The sequence below is a fragment of the Capsicum annuum genome, chromosome 7 (genome assembly GCF_002878395.1).
Source record: "Capsicum annuum cultivar UCD-10X-F1 chromosome 7, UCD10Xv1.1, whole genome shotgun sequence".
NCBI classification, from domain to species: domain Eukaryota; kingdom Viridiplantae; phylum Streptophyta; class Magnoliopsida; order Solanales; family Solanaceae; genus Capsicum; species Capsicum annuum.
This window is the reverse complement of record NC_061117.1, coordinates 42,961,464-42,976,471: the sequence shown is the minus strand read 5'-3', so window position 1 is coordinate 42,976,471 and position 15,008 is coordinate 42,961,464. Positions and strand designations below refer to the sequence as shown.

Here is a 15,008-nt window from a genome sequence, read left to right as displayed (position 1 = left end):
AGATTCTCTAGTGTGAGAACAAGCAGCCTAATCTACATCACAATACGTAGTTACATTTTGAATTGGTTGGATTGAGATAAGAATGCCTTGTCTACTAACATATATAACGATTCTCATTGCAGCATCCATGTAAGACTGCTTAGGTCTTTGAAGATACTAACGTAAGGATTGGAACACCATAGGCTATATATCGTCGTGTAACTGTTAGGTAGAATAGTTTACCAATAATCTTTGGATATGAACCTACATTAGATAGTTCAAGATCTTCATTTGAGTTGTTTTTTGTGAACTCATCATACTCTCTGGTTGTAAACTTGACAGAGTGATAGATAGTTTTGCAGCTCTAAGTCCAAGCTCAGAGATTAATTCTAAAGAATATTTCCTCTGATGCATTAATATTCCTTGATCAGACCTTGCAAACTCTATTCCAATAAAGTTATTGATTTTTAGCTTTGAAATTAGAGAAATAATAGAGAAAGAGTTGGAGAGAAATAAAATACGGCAATAGTATTGTCAAAGGAATTTTTTTTTAATAACTCAAAACAAATATTTATATCTAAATTTCTAACTACACTTCAATTTAAATTGGGATAACTAATTCCTATTCAAATAATAAAGGGACAACTAATTCCTAAGTTATATAGGACTCTAATAATTAAAAAGTACTAAAATATCTATTCCTACTTTATTTCTGAGATATATTTTCAACACTCCTCCTTGGATCAGAAATTATCTCGGCTTCGGCTGAATTTGACCTCTTGAATAAATTTGCCAATTCGTCTTTGTTCTTGCATGACTTATGTGCATCTTCTGTTGGATTAAATAAGAAACTTTTGTCTCTCATATCAATTTATAAAATCTCAAGATTAGTGGAATCAAAGATTCAACAATAGTTATTTCCAAACAATAGTTTTAATCCTTCTTCCATTAGCTGACCAAAACTTAACAAACGTTTATCAATATCGGGCACGTAAAGGATATTTGAAATTATTTTTGTACCTGAAATTGTTTTAATTGCAACATTCCCTTTTCCTTCTACAGGAATATAGTCACCATTCCCAATTCTGATTTTCTTATTTTCCAAAGGCAGAAACTCTTTAAAAAGTGTTTTGTCATATGTCATGTGGTTTGTACAACCACTATCAGTCATCCAAAAATCAGATTTCTTGGTTAAAGAATACTTTGCCACAAATAAGTGATCTTCTTCTTCTTCTTTGGTGACTTAAGCATCTGCTTCATATTTTTTAGATTTATTTTCGCAAATCACGGTTTCATAGCCAAGTTGATTACAAATCTTGCATTATGCATCTAGTCTCTTCCAACATTCAAATAAAGGATGGTCTATTTTGCCACAGTACTGGCAAGGTAGGTAATTTTTTCTTGAATTATTACCCTTGCTTTGAGTCTTGTGGTTGGCTGCCAAAGCTCCTTCAATCATACCATCCTGCCTCATAAGCCTCCTTTGCTCTTGTGCCTACAACGTATTTAACAATTCTGGCAAGGTAATCTTGGGCAGGTGTTTTGTATTTTTCAAGATAGTTATTAATACTTCGTATCTTTCAGGCACTATAACAAGAAATTTTTTCAACAATTTTCGAATCTTTAAATTTTATGCCAAGCAATCTTACCTTGTTAACAATGCCAAGAAGCTTTAACGGTCTCAGGTTCCTTCATCTTTTGCAATTCAAATTTTCTGATTAGATTCAACACCTTCATGCCTCGTATTCTTTGATCTCTTGTATATTCTTCCTTCAGATAATCCTAAATCTCTTTTGCTAATTTAAAGGCCATAATTCTCATGAAAATTATTGGAGAAACGCTAGCAAACAAAGTTACTTTTGCTTTTGATTTTCTGATTTTCTTTTCCTTTTGACTTTTGATCTAGTCCACCGTGGGATTATCGGACAGCGGAACAACATCATAATCCTCCTCCACGGCCTCCCAAAGATCTAAAGCCTCAAGATAAGTCTGCATTCTTACTGCCCAAAGTTGGTAATTCTCACCATCAAAGACAAGAGGAGCTATTTGGGAAAAGTTGTTTTCAGAATTCATCTCTCACAGATCCCTCAAGAAACTAGCTCTTGATACCAATTGTTGGTTTTTAGCTTTGAAATTGGAGAAATAACAGAGAAAAAGTTGGAGAGAAATAAACTACGACAATAGTATTGTCAAAGGGATTTTTTTATTAATAACTCAAAACTAATATTTATAGCTAAATTTCTAACTACACTTCAATTTAAATCGGGATAACTAATTTCTATTCAAATAATAAAGGGAAAACTAATTCCTAAGTCACATAGGACTCTAATAATTAAAAATTACTGAAATATCTATTCCTACTTTATTTCTGAGACATATTTTCAACAAAAGTACTTAAGACTTTCTAGATCTTCCATTTTAAAAACCTATTTCAGAGATAATTTTGCTTTCTCAATCAACTCTAGGCTATCACTAGTCACAAGCATATCATCCATATATACTAAAACCATCATAATTTCTTTCTTAGTTGACTTAATGAATAAGGCATGATCATATTGGCTTTTCCTAAACTTCAGTTTAAGTGTAGCTTCTTTTAGCTTGGCATTCCATTATATTAGAGCCTGCTTTAGATCATAAAGAGATTTTGCAATCTGCAGACAAGTCTGACTGGTATTTTCCTCCTAGCTTACAAGACCTTTAGGTATTTATATGTATATCTCATCAAAGAGATCTCCTTATAGAAAAGTATTGTACACATACATTTGATAGATACCACTACTTTGATGCTGCAATTTTAAGGATTGGTTGTTATTGTGATCATCTTGATAATAGGATATAATGTCTCTTGATAATCAATTCCTTATTGCTGGCTATATCCCTTTGCAACAAGCCTAGTTTTAAACCTTTCTATTTCACTTGATGCAGTTGATTTAATTTTATAAACCCATCAACCCCTATTGTTTTTACCAATTAGCAAGCTAACAACATCTCACGTATGATTGCCTTGAAGAGCTTGTATTTTTGCCTCCATCCCTTCAATCCATCTGGGATCTTGTACGATATCAGTATATGTATTAGGTTCTGCTATAAAAGAAAAGGCAGATAGTAAGACTGATAATAAGGAGATATTTTGTCATAGGATACATAGTTGGAGATATAATAGGGAGTGTCATGTATGTTCAAAGAGATGAAATCTTTCACCATATTAGTGGTTGCTTATTTCCTAGTAGGGAGAACAGTATTTGCTACTGGAGGAGGTTCTTGTGGTATGTCATGAACATCATGACCTTGGATTATATCTTAGACTTGAGTCAAGTCTTGATGATCAGGTTTATTAGTAGGTGAACCATGTAATGTATTAGTCTCAAAATTCTGCACAAACTCAGAATTGTCTGAGTTAGTTTAAAACAAATGTTGAGATATAGTTCTGACTCAAGAAATAGTAATATAGTAGTGTCAGGATAAGCTTTAAAGGGAAATTTAGATTCTTTAAACACCACATCCCTACTAACAATGAAAGAATGAGTAGTAAGATCATACAAAACATAACCTGTTTGAACTTCAGAAAAAACTAAAAACATAGTAGTTTTGGTTCTAGACTTTAATTTATCAAATTGTTGAACTAATTTAGCATAACATAAGCAACTTAATACTATCATGGGATTTAAGAAAGGCTTTCTGTTATGCAAATTCTACAAGGAGATGTTCCAATTATAGATGATGGTAACCTATTAATAATGTAAACTGCAACAAGGATGCAATGTCCCCAAAGCTCTATAGGTATGTTAGCCTGGAGTCTTAAGGCTCTTGTTCTTCTAGTATGTGCTTGTGCTTTCTCTCAGCAAGACCAATTTGTTGAGAAGAATAAACACATGACCTTTAATGAATTATACCTGATATTTTAAACATATTACTATAGACTTCATTAACAAATTCAGATCCATTATATGTTCTGTGTATCTTAACAACCTTATTGAATTGAGTTTTTACAAAAGTAAGGAAGTACTTAATAGCTACATAAGCATTAGACTTAAGTTTTAGAAGATAAATCTAAGTTATTCTAGTATAGTCATCAATAATAGAAAGAAAGTATTTATTTTCATTAACAATAGGGTTTTTAAGGACCCTATATGTCCATATAAACAAGATCAAAGCAAGAATTAGATTGAATACTACTAGCTAGAAAATGATGTGTAGCTTGTTAGCACTAGAACAAATAGGACAGTTGTTTATGGTCTCAACTATACTATTAAGTTTGTTAGAACAACTTATTCAAAATAGAAGATGACACATGACCAAATCTTTTGTGCTACGAACTAATATCTGATTGATTAAGAGTGGTTGAAACCTAAGCATTAGAAGTTGTAACTTGTGAAAAATTTATTGCATCACTCGTGGTAAAGCTTTGACTAAGTAGAGACTGATTAAGAAAGTCTAGAACATCTTTCACCATACCATTCTCCTACACCTTCTCACTTGAGAGATCCTAAAAAATACAAAAGTCGAAATAAAAGTAGACACCACAGTGTAGTTCTTTAGTTACCTTGGAAACTAATAGCAAATTGTATTTGAACTGTGGTAACTGAAAGACATCCTTAAGTGTGCTTCTTGTGGAAATTGAACAGTGACCAATATATGTAATAAGTGAAGTATCACCATTTGAAAGATTAACCTTTTTGGGACTAACATTTTCAGTTATAGTGTTTTTGTCTAACATGTTATTATATCAGACACCATATGACTAGTAGCACCAGTGTCAATTATGCAATTTATGCTATTACTTGACACTAGAAAAGCATTACTGATACTACTATCAATGTGTATACATATACCCTTATTTCTACCTGCAGCATATATGTTCACCATATTTACTCTACCTGAGGTGTTGGACTTGTTGATCACTTGTAGAATCTATTCATACTAAAATTTAGTAAACACACAAGTTCCCGGTTGACTTTCACCATGAGCCATTTTGATATAGACCAGACACATTTGCCACAACCTTATTATCATTGACTAAATATACAAATGAACCTTGTAAACCTAAGTCATAAGATGTGTCTTGCAGTAGGTTTTTTTAACCTTGTACACTATAAGAAGGTATAGCATAAGAACCATTAAGTTGAACACTATAAGCACTACCAGAATTTCCCCTAGAATACTCTTCTTTTTATTGAAACTTGGAGGATATCGAACTAACCTATAACAATGCTTCTTAAGAAGAACCTTTATTTTACAGTAGTCACACTGAATAGAGTAGTCTTTCTTGAATTTCTGATAACTTTGAGTATCAATTTTAGTGTAGAAACTAGTAGGATCATAACTGGTGGATGGTGCTGCACCAAAAACACCAGTAGAAGAAGAGATCATAATCTTTTGTCCTTCATCATTCATAATCATGGCATAGCCCTGGTTTACACTAGGTAGTGGAGTCATGAGCAATATCTGACTTCTGTCTTGTAAGTAAGAGTCATTTAGTCCCATCAAAAACTAATACAATTTTTGTCTTTGCAAATAGGCCAAGAAATCTCTGGATCTTTCACAATCACATCCACGAGAGGGTACTAGTGACTCAAATTCATTTCAAGCATTCTTCAAGTTAGTAATACACAGCCATAGAGGAAGTACCCTGACTAAGGGTAGTAATTTCACGGTGTAGATTAAAGTTCTTGAGCCATTTACTTTGTCAAATATTTCTTTTAATGCTTCCCAAACAACTAATGCCTCATGCATTAGAAGCATAAAAAACACCACTAAGTAGATAAGTAGATACAGTATTCATTAACCAAGAAAGTACCACAACATTAACCCTCTCCCACTGTGGCCAAAGCTCTTCCCTAAAACTCTCTTTCTTTAGTGTTCTATCAATAAAGCCTAGCTTGTTTCTTTCTAACCAACCAATACGTATTGATCTACACCAAGGAGAGTAATTCTCTGTACCAGTCAACTGAATAAAGATAAGAGGGGTGCCACTTACATCAGTAGGATGCAAAAAGAGAGGATGATTTTCATCAACAATGAGAGCTGGATTCCTTTCTAGAGATCCTGAACCACTTTCATTATTGTTGAAATTTGAATTAGCATGATTATTAGTTGCCATTAAAACTTGATGATTTCTTCAAGAATTCAATTTCTATAGACATTTAGAGGAATTATCATTAAGAATTAGGAAAAACATAATTGAAATATGGAATCGAAGAAGAAGAAGATGAAGATTTGATTCAAAGCTCATGTATTCTGATACCATAACCTAAATCAGATCATGTTATTGTTCTATTAAGAGAGTTACAAAATAGAGGAAGAATAAGAGAGAATATGGAGAATAAGGAGAGAGATTATATCATTATTAATCAAGAAAGTGAAGTGTATGATGCACATTGATCTCTTTATATAGAAAAGAATTTTTCTTTCTAATCTACCTTGTAAGTAACTTCTAAATAATTAACTAACTTTTGGACTTTAACACTATTAACAACTAATGAACTGGATTACATTTAACAGACTGAAGCATTTAACTAATCAGCTTATCATAACAAATTCGTGGTCTAAAGTCAAATCTTAATAAGAGAGATCAAGTAATTCAATAAAACTTACTCATTGATGTAGTTATGAAACAAAGTTGTTTTGTTTCTTCTTCTACCTGAACTAGCCAAAAATAATGGAGAAGATCAGTACCTAGTCTAGTGATCAAGAAGAATTGGTAGCTTAGGACTTAAGAATTATATTTCACTCTATGTTCATGATTGACTGCAAAAGGAGGATTATGTACATACATGAGAATTTTAACAAAATCAATTCAAAATATTTGATATTTGTATACTTAGAATATGTAGAGAAGTCCTTGATTTTTCGAAGCTCTCTTGCTTGATTATTGTAGTAAATTGTAATATCTCTTCTAGGTTATGGAACCTCTATATATTTATAGTTATAGACAAGGATTTGTAATAAGAAAAAACTAGTTTTCTTTAATTTGATTGACCTATTTGAATGGTGGGAAATCTTAGTAATTTAATTGGTTAGTTACTGAACTTTTACCTTGATGGTGAGGGTTCGATTCCCCACATTGTAATCTCCTCCCCCACTCCCCTTCCCCTACCCCAATTTAACAAAAAAAAAAAAAAAAAAGATTGACCCATTTGAATGATTGATATATTGAATTGGTGATAAAACCGCATATAATTGGTGAAAATATATTACATGTACGTACGGTTATCCTATTGGTCTTTAACTTTTTGTGGAATTAACCCTTAACCCATTGGTTTTTAACTTTTTGTGGAATTAACCCTTAACCCAATTAACTATCCACTCATCCACATAAACTTAAAATAGTTGGTGGACATAATATACATATATTTCATGTACATTATGTGTATAATCATGTATACCTAGTATATAATCTATGTATACCATGTAAAAGCAAATAATGAGTCCAACTAACTGTATACGTAAAGATCCTTATTTATTCTTTTTGGTATGCCACATCATTTAACATTCATAATCATGACTGTTATTTAATAGTAGGTTAAATCCATCGATCGAACTTCAAACTTGTCCCAAAAATTCACTAAGATCCCTAAACTAAGGCTTGTACCTATCAGACCCCTAAACCCCCCGAATTTTGTTCCAATTGGTTTTCCCCAATCAGCTAAAGGCTCAAGTGTGTATTGCACACACGCGCTGACGTGGCAAAAAGACCAATTGGAAGCTGACACATGGCATTATGGGTCCAATATATTAAAAAATAATTATAAAATTATTTAAAAAAATTGATTATTAAAAAAAATTATAAATTTTTTTAAAAAAATTATTAAAAATAATTATAAAATTATTTAAAAAATAAAAATAAAATTATAAAAAAATTAAAAAATGAAAATAAAAAATGACATTGAGGATCCAAATTATTAAAAAATAATTATAAAATTATTTTAAAAATAAAAATAAAAACTGATTATTCAAAAGAAATTATAAAATTAAAAAAAAATTGCATTGAGGATCAAAATTATTAAAAAATAATTATAAAATTATTTAAAAATAAAAATAAAAAACTGATTATTAAAAAGAAATTAAAAAAAGAAAAGAAAAAAAACACCCCCACCGACGTGATCGTCTTCTTCACACACCCCACCCTACCCCACCCATCATCTTCAATGATTATTTGCTCCATTAATGGAGTTGTTTATTATTTTCTTAGTAAAGCACTTTAATGAAAAGTGCGATACATACTTCTGACTCAATTTTTTCGTCTTTAATGATTATTTGCTCCATTAATGGTGAAAATATCTATTGGCATTGAAGATGACTTAAAGCATACTTAAAGTTAACGATAATGGCGATATTAGCAATGACGGAGTGAAGGTGGGTTGAAGACGACGAAGACGCGGGCGTGGGGTGGGGTTGAAGACGATGAAACATTGTTCTTCTTTCTCTTCGAATATTAATCTGAAATTCTGGCAAAACTTACTCAAAATTGACATATAATATTTTCCGTCATTTTTAATAACAGCCTCTCCAAATAACTACTAACAATTTCGCAAGACTATATTTTCGAATTCAAGGCTTTGAAGCTTTTTAATGGCTATTAATGGAGAAGTTGTTTTTAAATGAGAAATTGATATGGCTTTGAAGCTTTTTAATGGCTATTAATGGCATTGTTAGTATTATTGAAGACGTGGGGAGTGGGGTGGGATAGAAGACGCAGGGGGTGGGGGGTCGACGAGATGAAGAAGACGACGATGAAAGGGGGGGGGGGGGGGTGGGGGTACCTTTCTTTTAAAAAAAAAAAATTAAAAATTATATTAATAAAATAATTAAAATATAAATTTTTTAATTAAAAAAATAAAATATTAGTTTTTTCGATTCACGCGCTCAAGGAGAGTGTAGCACACTTTCCTTGCGAAATCAACATTTTATATCTGATAGATACTAATTTTAGCACTTGAGATGCCTGATAGGTACAAGCCTTAGTTTAGAGGATCTGAGTGAATTTTAGGGACAAATTTAATGTCCTATTGAATTGGTGATAAAACCACATTTAATTGGTGAAAATATATTAGTACGTACGGTTATCCTATTGGTCTTAACTTTTTGTGGAATTAACCCTTAACCCAATTAACTATCCACTCATCCACATAAACTTAAAATAGTTGGTGGACATAATATACATATATTTCATGTATATTATGTGTATAATCATGTATACCTGGTATATAATCTATGTATACCATGTAAAAGCAAATAATGAGTCCAACTAACTGTATACGTAAAGATCCTTATATTTTCTTTTTGGTATGCCACATCATTAACATTCATAATCATGACTGTTATTTAATAGTAAGCCAAGTCATTTAACACATAACACAAATTTAGACATTTAAGATAAGATAAACATTGAACAGACTTTTGTCTAATGAGTAGGCTCACATTTGTAGCCCAAATACACCACCCAATAGTAGTGGGCATCTTAATTTAGTGAAAATTTATCTAAATATATTATATTTAGAAATATTTATTATTTATAGTTATATAATTTATATATGTATAATTCACTTTTAATACATAGTGTAGATTTTTTACCAAAACAAGTCTAATACGCTTAAGGCACTAATAATATATCTATCTTGCTTGCATAATTTATTTTTAATACATAGTGTAATACATCTATAATGCATGCATAATTCATTTTTGATGTATAGTGCATTTACCAAAACAAGTATAATATATTTTAATACACTTCTAATACATCTATATTGCATATATAATTTACTTTTAATACATAGTAAAATTAAAGATTCGAAAATATTTTCTTAATACAGTATCTCTACGTGATAATTAAAAGTTACTTTTAAAAGCTGTAAATATTTTATATAAAAAATACTCAAATAGATAATTTTTTCTTAATTTAATCCTTGTAAAAATTAGGTGGGATGATCATTTTTTTAACCCGCTATGACTTTTTAGTCACTGTTTAAAAAAGCAATAGAAAACTAACCATATTTTGACGGGAAATAAAACTCGAACAAAAATACCTGCATTTTTCTCTGCATAAAACATGGAGTAACATATAAATGCTTAACCCAGTGAATCATTTTTTATTTTGAATTCATAAAGGTTTAATCAATCCACGGCCGTTTTTTCGTTCTGAAACTCCAGTAAATATTTTAACCACAAATGTTTCTTGATTTCGAATTTAAAAAGGTTTTAACCTAATGAATTGTTCCTTGAATTTGGATCTCTAACAAATCTTTGAATCTCATGAATTGTTCCTTAGTTTTGAACTTATAAGAGTTTAAACTCATGAATCACCTTGATTTTAAATTTATGAAAGTTTGCACCCGACAAATTTTTTCTTGGTTTTGAATTTATACGATTTGAACCGAATGAAATTTTCCTAATTGGTTTTGAAACTCCACCAACTTTTGAACCCCATAAATTATTTCCTAAATATTTGAACTTACAAAGATTTGAACCTACAAATTGTGTCTTAATCTCCTAGAAATTCAACCTCATAAGTTGTTCCTAGAGCTTCACTTATCCATCCTTTGACTTTCGACATTATTTATAGTACTAGTTTCGTACTTTAGTTGGTGGTATTTTTATCTGAAAAATTTCGTGTCAAAAAAGTGACTAACAAACAAAAGAAAGACAGAGATATAACACAGATTGGTCAGTCAAAAAAATGTACAACCACTATTAGAATTTAATTAATTAGGTCAAACTTTGAATCTACCATAAGGAATGTTGAGTAGTTATATTATGTTACTATATATTTTGACGAGTACATACAGTTTGCATAAGGCCAATTCAAAAGAAATAGAGAACATCATAAGAAGCTAGGTTATGCGATATAATTTTTTGATGAATAAAATTCAATTTAACTTTCTTCCATCTAGTTTTGACGGTGTATTAAGACAAACTCCCGCATGATTTTGGTTTTAAGGATGAGTGATATTAATAGAATCATCTCTATGGTAGGCACGAGCGCAAAACAATTTGTAAGAAATACATATACGGAAATTCAAAATATACTTCAAAACTCGTATCTAGAATTTGAACATGCGATCTAAAGTACATTCTGAAGTCCCATAGTCTTAACGATAGAATATATCTTCTCATGATTCGGGTTCAATAATTTTATATATAGTAAACAAATTAGGTTTACTTCTTCTGATGTAAAGGAGATCCACTTGAGCCCCCTTATGAACACTTAGTTCCGCAAATATAATAACGAGCTTCAATGCAAACTCTAATATAGTTGAGATAAGTTTATAATCATATAATATATTTAAGATATTAAAGTCCCCACTAACTGTCACACAAGAATTGTTAATGCTGTATTATTTTGTAGTTGTTGTTGTATTATTTTGTATTTGTTGATGTTAAATTCTGAATTATGATTAATCAACTACATGTTGGCCTAAGAATTAGCAAGAATGGTTGTAATTCAAGGGTGACTTATGGCCTCAAATGACAGAAGGATTTATTGGTGTCAAAATGTGTTCCACTAATTATACATCTCTAAGCCTTGCATTCAAATTTCTATCTCACCAAAAGACAAAAAAACCTTTACATTCAAAAGTATGGAATTAAGTGCAGCTAGTTGCAGACCAAAAGAAAGCTTTTCTAGGGTGCCAAAGGTTACTTTTTTTTTTATTTCTCAAAGTGTTGAGTATACACATTGAATCCTATTAAATTTGAATTCGCACGGTCTTATATTGAGGGTAAAACGTGTGCTTAAAAAGGCAACTTCGTACCAAACAAAGCTGAAACCGGAGACCCCTAATTAAGTACTTACCACTCTACTACTGCCATTACTGATCCCAAAAGTTACTTAAATCATATGTATCATGAAAATTCTAGATTGAAAAGTTTCAAACCTTTCTTCTTATTACAGTAATCCAAAATATAGGGCTACAAATATTCCAACTCACAAAAGATAAGGTAGTCCCCCTAGCTAATGTATACATGAAAATTTGATGAAACATACATCTGTGGTCATGATTTAATCAAGATATACTTGTGATGATTTTTTGTCCCTTCAATTTTTTGTTGAAAATTCTATCTATATCAACTAGCTAGCCGTATAAAGCCGTAGATTTTGTTCTTGTCTTTTCTTGTTATAAGGCTTAGATAGTTATAGATGTTAATTACCGCTTTGAAAATTTCCAATAGACTTCAATTCTAGTCCTCAATTTAAAGAGATTATATGTAAAAAGAGACATAAATTGATAGAAATTGCCAAATGATATTTCATATTTATGAAAGTAGATGCAAATTGACATATGATCTTTTGCTGCAAGATAACAGGTGTAAAATTAAGGATATTTTGTTGCTTATTAATTTCAATGTTGGTGTAAAGTTCCTTCAGTAAATACAACTCACTTTTCTCAACTTAGTGGAACACTTCAACTTGTTTCAAACAATGGCTTTCTTGAATTAGAGCCCGTTTGGATAGAATTAAAAAAAATATCTTTTGACCTTATATGTTTAAAAGCTGAAATAAGTATTTATAAATTAAGCAGATAAGTATTTGGATAAAAGTGTTCAAACTAAAATTAATTGATGGGTTTGGTAAACAAGTGTTATTAAGCATTTTTTTTATTGTCAAAATGACTTAAATTGTCCCTAAAGTTGCTAACACCATAAATAAGTTGAATTATATGTAATTTTTAATTCTAATAATTCAAAAACAAAGAAGAAAGATGAAGAGGAAACTAGAGAGAAGAGACAAAGAGAAAAGGAAAGAAAAACAATATATTTAAGGGCTACAAATGTGACGTATTATTGAAATTGAAGGAAAATGTAAGGGACAAAAAGGTAAATGTTTGATCAAATTTAAAAGAATTTTAATCTAAAAAGTAAAAAATTGGGGGTACCAAGCTTCTCACTTTTTATTTCTTTTAATCAGTTTTTAGTTTTCTTTTAAGTATTTTTGTATTTTACCAAACACTTAAAAAGCTAAAAAAGAAACTAAAATCTAATTTGATCAGATTTTAATTCTATTCAAGCGGACTCTTAGTTTTGAAATGTCTAAATTAACTTTTTTTTAAAAAAAAATAAAATCTAAATTGGTATCTATCTTCAGCAAAAAAAAAAAGGTTATGTCAAAAAGGATAATAAAAGAAAAAGAATGAGAAAGGATCAGCACATAATGGAGAGTTTTTACGTGTTAATCCCTAGTCTGCCATTGAAAACAACTATTTCTGCTCAACTTGCGTATGGTAAGCATGTTTCCTGTATTCAACCAGGATTTAAATCTTCAAGAAATTTGTAGTTGCATTACTTATAATTTTCTTGCTTGCATAGAAGGATCAAAGATTTGACCTTTTACAAATTTTGAATTTTAGAACAATGATCTCAAGTGTTAGTAATTGAATTTAAAATTTAATTTTATGCATATAAGAAAAATTATTAATACATAAATGTTAGTGCCAATGCTATTGGGATTATGTTGAACTCATATCTAATAGCCTACATCAAAGTTTGCTTGTACTAAAAAATTAGAGGTTTGTGTCTAGAAGGGCTTAAGTTGCTCATATTTTACAAGAGATGTTTACTTATAAATAAAATTATATGTTGTTTGCATAAAGTTAGTCGATGTTTATTCCCTACATACAATCATTGTCTCTTTTCTGGATAAATAAGTTTATGACTCATGAGTCCACACGACATTACTTTGTCAATTGTTAGCCCATATTAAAGAAAATTATCCACTAATAGCACCTGTAAGAGCTTGGGCCATGTTTCAGTCTCAGTTTGACTAATCTTCCTCTTGGACCAACTATTAATCATAGCCTTAATAAGTTATTATTGGGAGGATTACTAATTTTTCTCCTTGTTGATGGGTATTAAATTGTTATTCTTCTTTCTAGAAAAGGTTCTTACATGCCACTTACTCATCTGTCACTATAAACATGATTTTTATTTGACTAATTGTATGTGTCGGAGCTCTGCCTTGAAACAGCGGGGCTGGTGGGTACAGCTAGTCGGGTTCGCAAAGCGATACCCGAAAATCACGGGTAAAAGAAAAAATGTGTTAAGCAAAGTCGTGAGCGTTCATCCTAAGACATGATCAAACTCTCCATGAGATGCACAGTTGTATTATTTATGCTTCATTTCAAATTATAACTAGTATTTGTGCGCTTTATATTCAACCGGTATTTTCTTCTAGAAATATGGTCATCTCTATCCCCTCATGTCAATCTCACAAGCCACTTATTTAGCCTTATTAAATAATGACAATGGAGTAAATCCAACTTGAAAAGCTCACCTTGAGCTCAGAAATAATTAGACTCAGACTTATGACTTTTACCACATAAAGGTAACACTCTAAAACTGGGCTATATCCCTTTTTTCTTCATTGGTAAATAAAACTAACTAATTCTAAGTCAAAGGATCGAGAACCTCAATGTCACTGTTCTTGAAGAACTTAAAAACGGGCCTTCTTTTTACATGATTATGAATATGAAAATAATGATCAAAATGAGATGCAATTGTGATACTAGCATGGATGGTATGGGTTATCCTTCAAGTCCATTCGCATGCAGCCAAGCAAAAGAACTTCAAGACCTACAAGCAATGTTCGTGAAGAAGGAAGTCTCAGGGAAGTTTGAAGAATGCCGAAGGAAGACATACAATGTGTGGAAGATCAAGGAATTTAGTAATTACTTTGTAGTTGACAATTGAAATTGTTGTTGAACTTATTTTGGTTTGATTAGTTCAAAGATTATCCATTTGTGGTTCTTAGTTTTTTATTTTTATTTTCTCAAACTAGGGTTTGTGTAATCAATTGGGAGGTGAGAGTTTTAGCCACTTATTTTTCGTAATTTTAATAACTTAGGTATTAAACCCACATATCTTTCTTTTTTGTTTTCCTTCTTTCTTGTCCTTCCTTGTTTGATTCTTATCATTTTGATATCAAGAGTCTAGGTTTAAATTTGTTTTCATAAATCTAAATCTTGGGATGTTGACTATCCATTCAGGAAAATCCCAAAAAAAGTTATTCAAAATCCAAAAAAAAACTGTTTTGATTT

General features: G+C 30.8%; 1 long non-coding RNA gene across 1 annotated transcript; it reads right to left on the bottom strand.

Annotated features, from left to right (window-relative positions):
• Window positions 1-585: 585 nt before the first annotated feature.
• LOC124885570 lies at window positions 586-6,319 on the bottom strand. The gene is made up of 2 exons (XR_007042717.1): window positions 1,629-6,319; window positions 586-1,474 (listed from the first exon to the last, which is right to left on the bottom strand). It is a non-coding gene; the product is annotated as an uncharacterized LOC124885570 (long non-coding RNA).
• Between the last annotated feature and the right edge of the window lie 8,689 nt (window positions 6,320-15,008).